Source organism: Molothrus ater, chromosome 4 (genome assembly GCF_012460135.2).
Source record: "Molothrus ater isolate BHLD 08-10-18 breed brown headed cowbird chromosome 4, BPBGC_Mater_1.1, whole genome shotgun sequence".
Taxonomy (NCBI): Eukaryota; Metazoa; Chordata; class Aves; order Passeriformes; family Icteridae; genus Molothrus; species Molothrus ater.
The window spans coordinates 59,724,513-59,741,224 of NC_050481.2; positions in this window are offsets into that span (position 1 = coordinate 59,724,513).

Sequence of the window (16,712 nt, forward strand, 5' to 3'; positions counted from 1 at the left end):
TAAGCTTTGTTATAGATGCTATAACTTTATTATATTGTTCTGTACAGTGCCCTAGCTATGTGAGATTACGTGGCACCATGGGGAAAGCTTTTGATCAAATAACTAGTGGTGGTGTTTACATAAATGTGCTTATGCATACATATGTGCCACCCAATGCTTTGGGATCCAGCAGACACCATGTAGTTTTTAACTGTCGTTTCACTGGCCAGAAGCACATTTATTCCCTGACACAGTCTCCAAAGAGCAGAATTTCAAAATCCTGCCTCACCCCATCAGACTGAAACTTAATCAACCAGAACTATTTTTCCCATCTACTCCAGGGTATCAGGCTTTCTTCTCATGTTGATTACTACTCTGCTTTCAGTTCAGTTCCCATCAATTCAGCCTTAGCTGCATATTAGTGGCTCCCTCACAGTTATATTGTAATTAGCATTCATGCATACTTTGTTATTATTGTTCTATTTTAAATTGTGTTTTTATTGTGGTATGGATACATATTTCTAATTAAAGGAATAAATGTTTTCAGTCTCTGTCCTCGGTGCTGGATTTACCATGAGAATATATTTAAAGCATTAAATAAGTGGACAATGAAGGAGATTAAAGTTGTCATTCCAGGAATGCCAGCAGTACTTGATTGAACCCTGAGCCAAATGCTTTCTCTTTTAAGATTAAGAAATTCAGTATAATGATACTTCAGCAAAGGATATGTTTAATAAAGCTATGTGAAACACACACGTAGTAAATCAGATCCTTTCAGGTATGTTCCCAATATTGTTGGATTTTCTTTTCCTTGCATTGCCAAAACCTGAGCAGTCACATTTAATAAACTTTCAGGAATGACTTGATCATGCTGACATCCTCAGTCTTCAACTTCTTGAAAACACTTCTGAGACATGTTCGTGAAAGCTACCTGTTAAAGCAGTTTTCATGTGCTGTGGTTCTGCCATCCTTATCATAATTAATAACTCATTCCACGTGCACGTTCTTTTACAGACACTTGCACAGGTCAGGTTTTGTCAGTAGAAATAAGAAGGGCACATCTTGGCCCATGGTAGTATGCTGCTGAAAGTGTAGGTGATAACATTAACCAGTGGTTTTGTGCACATTCAACTATATGGTTTGTTCCAATATTTAATGAAGCAAAGATTTACACTCCCTTAAGGTATTCTCATTGAAGTGGCCATTGGATAAGAATCTGCAGAGTTTTTCTATTAGAGTGCTGTTTTTATTACATTTAAACTGTAGAAATATGAAAGCTATTTTGAAATTTTGAACTTCACGTTCCTTTCCTGCTTTTAGAAAAAAACCAATGTGTTGGTGCCTGTGTCAAGCAATAATTTAATTATTTTCTAATGAGATTTAGATTCTTTAAAATAACTGGAACACTCTATAGATATTTTTACCAAAAAAAGGAATCTACCATTCATTAAAGCAGAGTAAATTTTAACAGACATACTATATTTTACCTCCTAATTTTGCAAAGGTTTATACACATATTAAACTACTTTGAATACTTCCACTGAGGTCAGTGGAACCTCACAAAGCACACACATAACTCTTTTACTAGATCAGGACCCTAGCTGGAAATTCTTTGGGAACAAGATCATGTCTTTATTTCTACTTTTACTTATTTATTTATGCTTTATGAATGCGACCAGTAGTTACTGAAAAACACCCCAAAACAGTAAGAGTAATATTACACAACCAATTTTGAACCTCAACAGTCTTCAAACTTCCATTCCAGCCCAAGGAAATAAACAGAGACATATTTTAGAAGAAACACAGTATTAAAATTCCATATAGCTGATCTCATCTGTCAGAAATAGACTGAACAGTTAATCTGGCAAAAGAAAAACTTTAAGTGCCTTTTTAATGTGAAAGAAGGTTGCTCAAATGGTCTAACTCATTAGGTATATAATACCCAGGGCCTCTGCTGTAGAGATAGATAGGTTTGGAGATTACAACTGCTTTAAAATCAGTTGGTAAGAACTGGTGCCCAGAGCTTTCATTTGAACTTGATCCCAGCTTCCTGTATACAGTAACTGCATCTCCTCACTAGTCATTTGCACTTCCACAGCCACCTTCTTTTAAAAGCTTAGAGCTTACTTTGGAGCAGATATGTTTCAATAGTACATGCTGGAGCTTCCTGTAATTGCTAAAAACACTCACCTTGAAATTTAAGATTTTAAGGTTGGAGTAAAATTCCAGAAACACTCACAAAGCACTACAGTCCCACCTGGAGCAATGCAGGTAAATTGGTGAGACCACATGCACTGTGCACTCTGTTGTGCCCCAGCAGGAGCATGTCTGGAAGAGAAGAAATGAGGACATTGCAAACTACAACAGTTTTGTGTTCAGTGTGAGGACAGCAAACTGATTATCAGGTCTTGGTGTACCTGCCTGCTTAATAGGCGGTCCTAGGAAAATCTGCCAGTGAAAAGGAGTTCATGTTTCCCTGTGATTATCAATCAATGTGCCCATTAAAGAGGGGCTGGTGGGGTTGTCTCAGAGATGGGTAACTCCATCAAATTGTAATTTTCTTTGGTGTGAAAAACAGACAAAAGCTCCTGAACTTCCTCCCAATGTTACAAAGGTCCTAATTTGGCACAGGCAATAGAAAACTACATGTGGTCCATTTTATTTTTTTTTTCTGGCATAAACCCAGTAACTTTCTTTATTAGATGGCAGTGTTGCAAACTGAAGAGAATATCAAGAGGAAGGCAATTTGTTCACAGAGCACATTTGTAACCAAGACAAATCAGAAAGGGAGAAACTCCATTTGATGACAGTTTGAACTTTTGAGCCAGTAGTGTGCATACTTACTGGCTTACACTCGAAGTAAATACAACTTTGTGGATGTGCAGAGAAATCTTCTTCAGTGTTTAAAAGTGGGGCTGGAAGACAGTACAACATGTACAAGGGAAGTATGATCACTTCATTGAAACAAAATTTTGTGGAAAGAATGGATATGGGCTGCAACTTGTGCTGTCTGTGGCCACAGATATTGGCTGCTAGAAACCAGTTCAACTGGCAGGAGAGTGATCTTCCATTGATTCCGTGTTAATAACATGCAAAAGTGAGGTAGGGTGGCCCTTACCAAAGGATGGGTAAAACAAAAATGCAAAAGGGGTAGAAAAATTAAAATGTAGAAAGAACCTATTTAAAGAATTCTTTTAAAGGAGAACAGGGGAGAAAATGGAAAGCTTCTCTGAAGTTATTTACAGACAATGATAGGGGAAAGGATGTTATGAGATCTGGACCATTTTTTTTTCAATTTTCTCATAAGAAACTCAAATCCTGCTGTGTACATAACAAACCATCCAACATGATGGTTGGATGGGCATTGAATTGATGTTATTTTATGTGCTTTGAAAGAGGAAAAATCAAATTGGAATTTTAATTCTGTTTCAATTGATGTAAACAGCAGTGACCAACTGATATGTCAGGGAAACAATGTCTTAATGCCTGAGTGCTTCCCACATTTACAGGGTCAGAAATAACAATAAGCCAAATCAAAGAAATTTCCAGTGCTGGGATTTGAGTCAGGCCCAGCATACGTCACTAGAAATCCTACAAGGTCTTTGCCAAACCCACAAAGGACTGGAGTGATTCCATAGCTCCATTTGGACATTTCTGAGGTTAGGCAATGGCTCACTATCTGCTGGATATCATGCAGATTAGCAGGAGTGGCTTGTCACAGTCACCTTTAGAGTAGCTGAAGGCAGCACCACTTTACACCAGTAAAGACACCAAATTAATTGACATTGCAGTACTCAGAATTAAGTTATCCTTAGTTCTATTACTTATAACTTTAAGCTTCTGTATGTTCTCCAGATATTTCCCTGGTTTTGTTACAACAAAGCTCCCTGACCCTTTTCATGGCTCAGTTGCCCAAAGCACTGCTGTGGGTAGTACAAGGGAAGGGATGGGAACAAATAGCTTGTAGAAGAAAGTGTAGGAAGGCTCTGCAACATCTTCAGCTCAGACTGGTTTGTTCTGTCAGTGAACAAACATTAAAACACAAACCAGCAAAAATAAACCAGGCACAGTAGCCTTACAGAGAATAATTTTATTCTCGTTTCTTTAGTAACTCCACAAAGCCGGTGGAAGAGGCATAGATATAAAGAGTTTGACTCTATTTTTGTTTATCTTGGTAGAAGCAGGAGTTGAACTGGATGTAAATATGTGTTAGAGCACTTTTGGCAGGTTTGTAGCCTGCGTAACAGCTCTGTATAGAGATCCTGAGCTGGCTCCAAGCAGACTGGCATGTCCACAGCATACTGGATTCAGTGCCCTGGCTGGCTTCTGCCAAAGTGTAATCATATCCCTTTTCAGCTTAGATTTATACAAAGGCATTATTATTGCAATATGGAATGTACCTTACCTGACAGGGTCTTTTCATGTTGATGACTGAGTCAGTGACCTGGTTTTCCTGGTCATTTTGTCTTTTCCAGCTGATGAACCTTCTGTTTAGAGGAGAAATCATTTTTGTTAGTCCCTAGAGGAAAGTAAGGAAGTAATTTATATTCCTTAACTCTAAACAATCTCAGAGTTGGTACACAGTCTCAGATCATTGTCTAGTCACCTCTGCAGCCAGCAGCCCTTTTGGTACATGTGCCATTCATTCTAAGGGACATCTGTGGTGGGTGAGAGGAATCTTATTCTTCCAGTGCCTGTTTTCACAAACAGATTTAGATCAGACCTTTAGCCCAGACTGGGCATCCTTGGAGATTAGATTAGTATTTAATGATGATTCCTGTGATAAAAATATAACATACCAAAATGAAATGATTCAATACTTCCTTGAGAACACTGGAGGGAGCTCACAGAAAGAGACAGGAAAGAAAAAGAGAAAAGGTGGCAAGAAAGAGAAGTTGTTTCAGTTCTGTGAAAAGTTCGGTCAATATTTACACTTACAGATTGCATTTCATTTCAATACATGTACAAATGTAGGAAAGAGGTATTTTTGCTTATATTAAATTCTGGTGATTTTTCTCTGTATTTGTACCCTGGCATCATTGTAACTTTCTATTTTGAACACATTTACTCAGAAAATATGCTTAAGAGACCTTTTCTTTTTCATTTAAATTATGTTTATTTGAGTTCTCTTGTTTCTGTTCACTTGGCTTCATGCTCTGCAGTCTGAGTTTTAATCTAAAATGAGGGAGAGCGACTTTGGCAGACTGTAGTTATACATCCCCTAGGAAAATACCATCATCTTCAGTGAACACAATATAATGAGGAGGTGTCCTATTACATAATTGAGGAGGCATTGTCTTTTATATGCATTCTGGTTCATTTTTCACACTAAATTAATCTTAATAAACATCTGCTTTGAGTAAAGAGAGTTTTGTGATATTTCAACCATGACCTCTCTGGAAGTCCAAATGATTTTGCTTTATGTTTCAGACTGGAGTATTCTTTTGAAACATTTCCCTTTACTATATGATAATCAGTGTGTTAACATGAGCTGATTAATCCCATCAGTCAACACTGATACCACGGCTCTTGTGCCCTTTCCCTAATAGACTCCTGGTTACAAAATCACTGGCTTCCTAAATGAATTCAGGGCAATCTTGCAAATTATGGAGGTCAAATATGATGATCACAGTGGTCCACTCTGGCATATAATCTATGAATCTGTAACTCAAACTGTAAGAACTACAAATAACTGTACCATAGCAGTAAATTAAGAAATAAAACTAGCTGGTTTTAAGAGAGATCTTGATATATTAATGAAAAAAGTTATATAAAGTGATTGTCTGAAATAGCTGGAGCAAGGATTTGGCGGCTCTGTAGCACTTCCAGATCTATTTTACTGTGTTTCATTGCTCATCAGCTTGGTCTCATTTTTAATATTTGTTTTATAACAGTTTTTGATACAGTTCCTAGGATAACAAATTAAAGATGGATTTTAGCTTTTTAAAGAAAGGCTCTCTTTCATTTCAGATGACAGACTGAATTGAGGCCTATGAATAATGCTTGTGTTGACCTGCCAGAATATGTCTTCACAGCAATGAATTCTCAAATACCCAGGCTGAGCTTATTCATTTTGAAGTCAATGGGAGGGAAGGCAATACAGCCCAGTGCTGAATCAGGCTGCATTTTAGCATAACAGCAATCATATAGTGGGGTTTTTAGAAAATAAGAAAATACTTTGCAAAAGCCACGTTTGGTTTTCTGTGCATGACTTTTGCTATAGAGTTTATCTGCTCAAAATCCTGCCATACTGCCATGCAGCATGTGTTCAATAAAAATGTTCAAAATGTGTTGCAGAGTTCCAGAGTTACAGTTCTTTTCTGTCCTAGTAGTTTGTAAGATTGGACAGAGTTGCAGCTCAGGGAAGAGCTGAACTGAATGAATATGGGGTATGGAGACATTTCCAAGAATAGTAGGAAGTGGGTTTGGTAATTTATTCGGTAACACCTTAAGAATCTGGTCCAATTAAAATAATGGGTAAAGCTGACACTGGCTCAGAGGGAATAAATACAAAGCAAACAATTTTAAAAGCAAGCTTCTTACTCCAGAGATACATCTCCGATGAGACAAAAGAAGTGCGCCATTCCTTTTTGTCATTACCAGTTTCATGGCTGTTTTTAACAGGATTGAGACTGGGAAAAGGATTGTAGACCATCAAGTTTTGGCTAAATTTCATCTCCAGTAGCTGTTTAACTACCTTCACTTCATCCTGTGGTTTCCATTATTTATAGTGGTGCTAGATTTTACTATGTACTGCATTTTCCTCAAAATGTACTTGCCTTCCACTAACAGGTGACTGACTGGCTCCTGGTATGTTTTGCTGCCTCATGGAAAGATTTCTGGAATTTTGTACGTATCTGTGAAACACTTAGAGCTACTTGTTTGAAAAAGACCTTGGAGATGCTAGCTTAAATTCATAATCACTGGAAATCCCAATATGTAAATCAAAAGATTAAAGCAAAAACACAGTTTCTTTTTTCACATTTCCCCTCACTCTGCTTTATTACATTACTATTTATCGTGCTGTTTCTATTTCTTTGGCTGCTCGTTGGCAGAGCCCCAGCAGATTGCTGACAGGGCGCGGGATGCGGTTCCGTCGGCTCCGGGGCGGGCGCTCTCAGAGCCGGCCCCGCCGCCTGTGCCCCGGGCTCCCATTGCCTCTGTGAGGCTGCCCAGACCCAGGGCGGATCGCCCTGCATCTCCTGGAGGTTTATGTTTCCATCGGATTGGCTTGCTCACGAGTGCCAGCATATTTAATGCAGCGAGGGTGCATAACCAGAGGCGACCGGGAGGTTGGGACTCCCTTTTCCAGCAGTGACCCCATGCGAGGGGGCAGGGAAGTGAGAAACCGTACCTGTGGAATGACTGCTGATTATGGCTGCCCTTGTTTCTGGGTGTCTAATTTAAAATATGTTTAGAGCATGTGAAGTTAAAAATCCTCTGATAATCAGATACCTTTATGGTTCTCGAATTTAGCTCACACACACGCACACACAATTTCTCAAAATCTTGGTTACAATTATTTTTCTTAGGGCTTTATCTCTAGGGAAATCTTTCAGACATGGATTATTTGGTTGTTACCTGTATGGAGCTGAGCATCAAAACCCTCTTCTTTATGACTATGTGATGCTATAATGCAAATATGAGATAACAAAATAACACTAAATTCATATGCTAAGGTTAGTATCCAATGAGTGGATTTCAAAGATACATTAAAAGTCCCATTTGTTTTGTCCTAAAAAAAATTTAGAAACTTTTCTAAAAGTTAGAAAAGTTTTAAAAGAAAAGTTAGAGAAGAATATTTAGAAAGATATACCTTGCAGTGTACCATGTAATGTGAATTTCAACATCTCTGTCTATAATCCAAATTTCGAATCGAGGTTCAGTGGCTATCAGCCATCACGCATCACCAAACCCATTTATTCAATTCATTGTCTCCTTTCCAATTCATAATTGCTTCCAACATACATGCTTAAACTTGCAACTGTAATTCATTTGTCAACACATTTCCATTAACTAATCACAAATTATCAGCTTCAGTTCTATAGGTCTGACTACTGGTAAGTTTTCTTTTAGTCCAACACACTTTAGAGCTCAAATTGAGATTTTGAATATGGTTACAAGTGATAAGATATGTAATGATAGCAATATTTTGTGCTGGAAAGGGTATTTTTAGCCTTCCATGCTTGTGAATGCATTTGTGGAGAACTAAATTACTATGAAACCATATATGGTGTACATATAGTCCAATGCATATGACTATGTAATTGTACAGTGATTTTAAAAAACATTTTTAGCAAATTTATTGCTTAACGATTAACTTGAATCATATGAACTATAAATATGTAAGTGATGAGAATTTAAAAGGAGTATTTCCTGTAGGAGAAATATAACTGTGGAGAAGGATATTACTTAAGCGTGGACAGGTTGGTCTTTCCTGGCTGATTCACCAGGTGAGAAGGAGCATGAAGTTCCTCACACAGAACCTCAAAACCACTTCCCAAAAGTTCTGATGTAGCATTGTTAGAGAAGTCTGGTTCTCTGTGGTGCTTTGTGAGCAGAGATGAAGGGGCTGTAGGGAACGAGCCCGCAGCTTCAATGCATGGAAAACTCTTGTGTTATTCACAGCTGCCACTGAGGAAGCTGAGCAGAGCTGAGTTTGTTTTGCTGCCCCAGGAGTGAGAGCAGGGCACTGGCAGACACTCATGTGTGTTTCCAGCTTTGTGAATTCAGGAACTTTAGATAACCTGTGTGATCATGGGCAACTTGTGAGTGCTGATGGACACATGCCTCTAAAGCCCACTTACTAATTCCATGAAGTGTTTTCTTTCTCATGCTCTCTAGTAAAAGAAATTAAATTCTTCAGCTGCATTCAGTTTCAAATAGTGTTAGGTTGGGCTAATTGCTGATATTAGTTATAGCAGAGAGCTTAAAGGCGTAGGTTTTCATGTCAGCATGCAGCAAGTATTATCAGACATCACTTGCTGGAGAATGCTATCTCTAAACAAAACTTCAAATCAGAAAACTCTAAAGCCTTTCCACAGGCACGTGTGTTATATTCATACACAAACTACACAAAATAAAATACTGTTTTTTTTCTGTACTTTCAGATCCAAAAGACTACACTTTTCTCACTGACTTGAAGAAAGGGTGCCAGGCAGATACAAGCCTAGAAAAAATACAAAAATATGATTGGTTTTATCTGAAAGATGCCTCATCCTGTAGTTTTTGAAATGACAGCAATAATCTTGCTCTTAGTTTCAAAGGGTAGGTTTACTTTTATGAAAATTTCTGTTTCTCGTTTGCTTTACTGCATTACTTCCTTATTTGCATGACAGGTTTTACAAGTGAAATTGTTGACTACAAAATGTTAAAACTTGACAGCTTCTAATTAAAACAGTGTAAATCTTGAACCCACTTGTTCAGCTTTTTCACCACCTTTCCCCAAGTGACTACAGATTTGCCCCCAAAAGAATTTTAGATTGTCACATCCAAATTGTTAAGCACGCTAACCCATTCATACGTGTGTTTTCACATATATTTCCTTTATACTTAGAAGTCAAGTTGGTGTAATCCTGCAGATTCCCAGTCTTTGTGAGTTGATTTTGAAGCAATGTCATTGGTCAGCTCTTGTCAAAATTTAGCTAAATTCCTAAAGGATTGTCAAATCAATGCAACCCTTTAACATCGAGACAGTCATATTAGCACAAACATGGCCATAGACTATTTGTTAACACTTGACTGAATTTATGACAGCTGAACTATTTTAAAAAGAAAATGTCTTTATGATAACATAACGGCATCCAGATTAAGGGATTATAGCAATTTAATTTGTCTTTTTGTTTGTTTATTTGTTTGTTGCTGGCCTTTTACAAATTATTGATTTGGTCAAATTGTTGGGTGCAAAAAATGCTGTAGATCAGGCCTCAGATCATGCTCTTATTAGCAAACCAAACACTGGTTTTGTTTTTGTTGCTGACGTTGTTTGTTTTCATTGCTGTCTGAATGAGCCTTTTATGGTCTCTGGCTCTGCCTGGCTGACTGCACCCGATTGTATTTAATTACATTTACTCAGTAGTTTTAGCCGGGATCCCCGGCCATTACCTATCAAGTCCAATCGCTATTATTTAAATCCAATGACTCAGAATCAGAGAATTTATCTTTTACACAGTTATTGCCTAAACATCCAGCATAAACATGCAGCGATCTGGAGGACTTGTTCTGACTGCGCTGATTAAAGGCAAAGAGCAAGATGGATGGAGTCAGTTGTGATCAGCAGGCTGCAGCGTCCTGCTGCGCTCCAGTCTCTGCCATTGTGCGGGGCTCTGGGTACCAGACTCGCCATGGTCCTCTCAGGTCTAAAAGGAAAGCTGGCTTTGTTTGCCTGTAAGCATCTGCAAACTGTTCTGACACATGATCTACCCTCTCAGCAAGGCCACTCATTAGGCTGATTATCACTTCAAAGTTTGTATTATCATCCATCTCTAAAGGCAATTAGGAATGGGTGGCTTTGAGTATCAGACACTGGGTGACACTAAGTGACTCATCTTTATTGATTCTTTTGTGAGCAGAGACAGTGATTGAGATGATAGGATTGCAGCCTACCTGCCCCTTTGACTGGTAAATACTGAAGAAAAACGGTGTGTAATTAACTGACAGTTAATATAGGTTCTGTTTAGTGTTCAGAAAGCACAATAGTGGAAGCTGCCCAAAAGGAACAAAGTAATGAAACTCCTTTGACAAGTTAAACTCTAAAGCCAACTGTGTAATTATCTGACAGTTAAAGGGGGGAGGGGAGGGCCGGGCTCAGTATTTATGAGACCAAAGGAATTCCTGCGCCCGAACAATGGGGACAGATACTGACAATAATCATAACAGCTACACAAAATATTTGTTTGTGCAAGCCTGCCTTTCAAGTGAATAATGATCGGTTTAGGGGTCAGGGGAAGCTTTGCCGTTTTGGATCTCCAGATTCCCGGGGCCAGTGCGCGGGGCTGGGGCTGGAGGTGGAGCTGGGACTGAGCTGGGGCTGAGCTGGGGATGGAGCTGAGGCTGAGCTGGGGATGGAGCTGGGGATGGAGCTGGAGATGGAGCTGGGGATGGAGCTGGGGATGAGCTGGGGCTGAGCTGGGGATGGAGCTGAGGATGGAACTGGGGATGGAGCTGGGGATGGAGCTGGGGCTGAGGAAGGGCTGGAGCTGGGGCTGGGGATGGAGCTGAGGATGGAACTGGGGCCGGGGCTGTGGGACATAAATCAGATTAATGAAACCACTGCTGGGAAAGTCAGACTGGCACAAAAGGGCCAGAGCCTGGACTGCATGAAGAATTGTATTGGCAAACCTTGATTCACCCTGGCTGGCATTCATGTGTCATGTTGTCCCACTAACAAACTCTTCACTTTTCCAGCACAGTTATAAACATTCCTGTTTACACAGTGGCACAAACCTGTCAGAACAAGCCTTCTGTTGATTACCACCAAGGCAATCTAGGGTCTGAATCACTGGTCCTCTGGTGCAACACAATAAACTATTCTCCATGAATTCACTCTCCCACCATGCAATGTTCTGGCATCATTTTGAAATCTTCTGCATGAGGATCACAGTCAACAAGGAAGAAAATGTCCAATTTATGTTTGAGTTTGACCCATATTGTTTTGGAAAAGGATATACTCTGTCGTTTTCTGCCTGGAGGTGTTAAGGAGAGAGCAATTACTGAAACGAGCCCTGTGGTAGGTATTGAAGTCCTAAAGAGACGATCATGGTGTTGGAAATGCCAGAGTAGATCCTTTCAGTCTTTAGGGTGGCAATTTTTGGACTGAAGGCTATGTAATATTACTTGTGATTTCATCACCCTGCGAGTATGGGGACTTCTGTTTTAATACTGTATAAATTGTCAATGCATAAGTAATGCTTTATGGTTTTTTGTCAACTGAGAACCACAAAGGATATGTCAGACTAAATAAGCCTAAGAATGTCTCCATGAGATGGGCAAAAAAAGGAAACATGACAGCCCCACAGATTTTAAAAGGTATATGCATATACAGCATATAAATGAAGATGAAGTAGCTTGTTGAAAGAACACTGCTACATGTTTTTCTTTCCTCTTGTCTTCTGTTAACTTCCCATTGACCTTTCCTTTCTACAGAGTAAGGCTTTGGGGACACATAGCAATGATAGCCAGGGCTTCTCATTTGGGCTGTCTCTGATGTGAATGATTTCCCAACAGATAGCACTGATCATATCTTGTTGGACATGCTCACAGCAGGGAAGAAAAAATATCTGTGGAGTTTGTAGGGTTCAGGGAAGGCCCAGGCAAGGAAAGGATTAGGACATAGGGAGTTGTAAGGTTGGGCATGGGAGGGAAGGTAACTTGATGGAGGATTCAGTTGAATGGGGTGGTCAAATCTTCAAGCAGCAACTGTAACTTGTGGCAGTGGGAGACAAGCAATCTGCGTGGACAGAGGCATGTACAGGTTATCTACTTTTTGTCATCATGGTAAATAATGAGCTGAATATGGTATGGCTGGAAGATCTCTAGATGTGTCAGCAGAGGATTAGGCAAACACAAGCAAAATATTGCAACTGTACATGGTCTTTCTGAAACTGCTGCAGGAAGAGAATATTGTACTAAGTTTGGATACTCCCTTTGCCAAAGGAAAATAGCTGGTAGCCAGCTATACGAAACAGCTATAAAGATGTGTGAATGACAAAAAATCCTAATTATTTATCTAAAAGAAGCTTAATACCATTCAAAGTCATCAATTTAGTTGAGATATTTTAATATCTCAGACAAATACTTAAGAAGAATCAACATCTGGAAACTGAAAGTGTCCAAATCAGAAAACAAAAATCATACATTTTAAAAAATGTACCATTGAAAGACATTGCACAAGAGTGCAAGGTTACATAGGGGTGATGTGTCTTGGGTTTTGGTTTTAAATCAACAAGTCTGTAATAATTAAGAAATAGGCCAGAGGGAATGGTAGAAGGGTGCCACTATAAAATTATCCAGCTTGTAGGATGATGAAGGGGCATTGACTAGATAACTGTTTTCCCCTCAGCATTTATTTTTTATGTGAATGAAGTAAAGAGGAGCTGAGGAGGGAGTGAGAAGTGGAAAGATGCATTTATAGCAGCTTGCAGATTCTGCTGAAGCACGACAGATCTCTGGAATCCTGGCCCTGATGCTGCTGGCCTGCTGTGCCTTTGGCAAGTCATGATGTCTTGCAAGGATTTTAATTCCCCAGGCATCCTGTGATTATCTTATCTACTTGAAATGAAGTCGTAAGAGTGCTGCTTCTGAAATAAACAGTTGAACTCTCACAAACAGGTTTTATTGCAATACAAAAAGAGAACAAATCCAGAGAACTTTAACGTGGTTAGTGTCTCACTTCCAAATCACATGCCAGTCACGTTTCTGAGTCTTCTTGCAAAAAATTTAGGATCAATTTGAAAGACTTGCGCTGCTACAGCAATTAAAATTAATCAGCTGAGAAATGCAGAGTAGAACTGAAAGTAATAGCAGGCAGAAGAATTGTCAGCAGGCAACAGCGTGACAAAGGAACTGACTATGTTAGCTTTAATTGTGTTAGATTATTTTATTCTTCACAAGATATTTTCTTATTACAATACTGAGACATTTCAAATTTCACATAATCTAAGGAATGTCCTTTGGACATGCTGTTTTAGCTACCCTTTTCCACAAAGTGCACAGAAAAATCAGACAAGAGGAAGAGAAAGCTTCAAGCATGATGTTTGGCAATTCATTTTGACCTTCACTACTCATTTGTTAGTGCGTTCTACTTTCTCTCTCACTTTTACCTTCTTTCCAATTTAATCTGATGCAAACAAATTATACACGAACAGGAACAGTCATTTTCATTCGGGTCTTGTTCACTGAGATACTTAGCAAACAATCAACTGACGAACAAGATAAGGACAGAAAAAGAAAGCTAAGCTTTTGTTTAGATAGTGGGATCACAGATAAAGACCTAAGCAGGCCTGCATAAACTCAAGAAGCAGTGATATTATCTTTGAAGCTGTGGCACTGTGGTTGCACTTACTTGCTCATGAAGGCTAATTTAAAAATAATTGGAAATGTACACAGTCCAAACTTTTTTTTTTTCTTTTGGTAGAGAGAAAGATTTATTATTTGCTTTTGAGTCTTTGTGGCTTTAGTTTGGAAAAAGCAAAGCAAAAGGACCAATGACTCCCCGCCTCGCCCCCCCTAAAAGAACCATAGAAATCGTCACCTAAACTGACAGGACAAGAGGAAACAGAAAGAAAAAATCCCCCAAAACGTTACAGTATAAAAACCACTCTTCTCATTGGGACTCAGTTTTATTAGTGGTGTTGGAAAGCTGGTGCTATGACTATAAATGTAGTAGCAATTCTATGGAAAAAACCAAGACCATAGGAAAAAAGCTTTACTTTCTTTTGAATCAAATATTTCAAAGCACTTCATGAACATTAGCAAAATAAGCTTCATAACTGCCCTGTGGAGTAGGCAGGAAAGATTAAGCTCCCCTCGTGGATGGGCAAACTGAGTTCCAAAGAGCTCAGGTGAGTGGCCTGAGGTGAAGCAGCAGGTCCTGCAGGGTGGGGAATGGAACCCTGACCTCCTGACACAGCCTCTGTGCCCTAAGCACAGGACCTGTACCTTCTGCAATTGTCATGGCAAGTAATAGTCTCTAGATGAAACCCACGGGAAACTGCAGGCTCTGCAGACATTTCTTTGGCACTTTTCACCAGCACTGCAGTCAGTCTCGCTTTGGGAAACCATGGCCTCATTTAAAATACATTGAAAACTGTAATTATTCATTTATTCTGTGAGACAATACATATATACAGTTAGAATACAACCAATTATTTTACTAGATGAAAGAAACAAATATTTAGTTTGCTGAATATGAGCTTCACTAGCAGGTTTTGCTACGATGTATTTGAATGTTGTTCTAACATATATACAATATGTATTTGCAAAAAGTGTTGCTGGAATATATGTTTTGTTATAAATATGTCCTCAAATGATATTTAAATATGGATCTAAGGATTTTTTTTTAAAAATATGAGCAACTTCAAACTTGAGCCTGCAGGTTCTCCACATCAGAGAAATAGGCTTTTTATAAAGTTTTATTGGGATGGCTTTGTGTATCTGAGGAATTGTTTCTTTCCTTTAGTTTGTGTCATACAGAAGCTTTAAACCACCACTTCTGCAATTATCACTGTGCAATGAGAAAGCTGAATTTACCTACAGACAATCTAAAGAGAGGCTATACATGCCTAGAACTATTGAAGCCTTATGCTGCCTGCCAGTGAACAGTCTGTGGCAAGGCACTGTGTGTGGACACAGGTGTTTACACGGTATTTAAAGATCTATGAAAAGTGATGTTGTGCTTGTCTGCTCTTTTGCCTCCTCAGAAGATCAAAGCAGAAGCAAAAGTAAAACTTTACCAATGTTTTGTGCCACAAAACTCAAGGATGGAAAGGTGAAATTTGGCTGCTGGGGAGCAGCAAATTGTTATATCAATATATTGTGTTATATCAATATAACAAAAAAGCAGAGAGGCAAGGAAAAGTTTAAGGTATTCTGAGGGGAATAAGGTGTGAATGCGGTGCAGTGGAATGAGAGAATCTCATTCCAAATAAATTCTATGTAAGGTAAAGGCTATAACAGCCATGTTTAAAACAGGCAGGTTTAAAAGATGGGGACAGGAAAGGAAGAGAAGAGAATCAACTGAAAGTTAGAAAAGTCAAACATAAGGAGGAGGTGAAGGGAAATCTGAGCCATCAGAAAAAGTCACGCTGTGGAAATATTACAGGGCAAGCAGTAATATATCTTATCTGTAGTTTGGAATTTTGGAACAAAGGACAGGGATGAGCTGAGGAAGAAATGAAATTCCAAAGGAAAGAAAAAATTCCTAAATCAGATCTAGATCTGGCTCCAGGTTTCACACATCCTCTGGAGTTTTGCTGAGCTTACAAAGGGAGGAGCCATTAAAGACTGGATTCAGATTCAGTCACACTAAAGATACAAGGTTTTGGTTTGATACCATCTTAAAAGAAAAGCCCATATAAAACAGCTAGGAGTTAGGTCTCTATATAGGCTAAAATATAGAGTATTATGGTGATTGATATTTGTTTGGGAGTCAAATTTGTTCTGCATGAAAAAGCCAGGGAAAGGGTTCCTCTTCTCTGATTCACTGAACAGAAGGTAATTGAAAGATCTCTTTATGGCAGGATTTACAACCCCCAGCCTCAGTCGTTTTGAGCTAAATAATAATGCATTTGCATCGTAAGTGTATCTAATTTGAATCTCGCTTCCTGCCTAAACACTTTGAAAAGATGCATGCCTTGAGGTGTCTGCCTGAATAAAATTCCTGTGGAACTAAGGCTAACAAATAAAGTATGTCGTGGTGCGTTAGAATCTGCTCTGCCCTGGAGAATAGCTCCCCTGATAAACTGTCTGATTTATAATGACAACTGCTCCCACTGTTGTATACAAGTATACCTTACAGTAATGGGGAATTAAAGAGGCTTTCATGTGAAGCAAATATTTAGCTTTGAAGTCAGTGGGAGCTGAGAGAGCCCAGCACCTCACAGGATTAGTCCCTTGGGAATTAACCTTTTCACCTTACTATAGAAGAAGGATGAAATTTTAAGACAGGATTTTAATGGTGTGAGCCTACAAAGTAATAGGAAGGATGAGAATTCATAACAGTGAATTACCTTCAA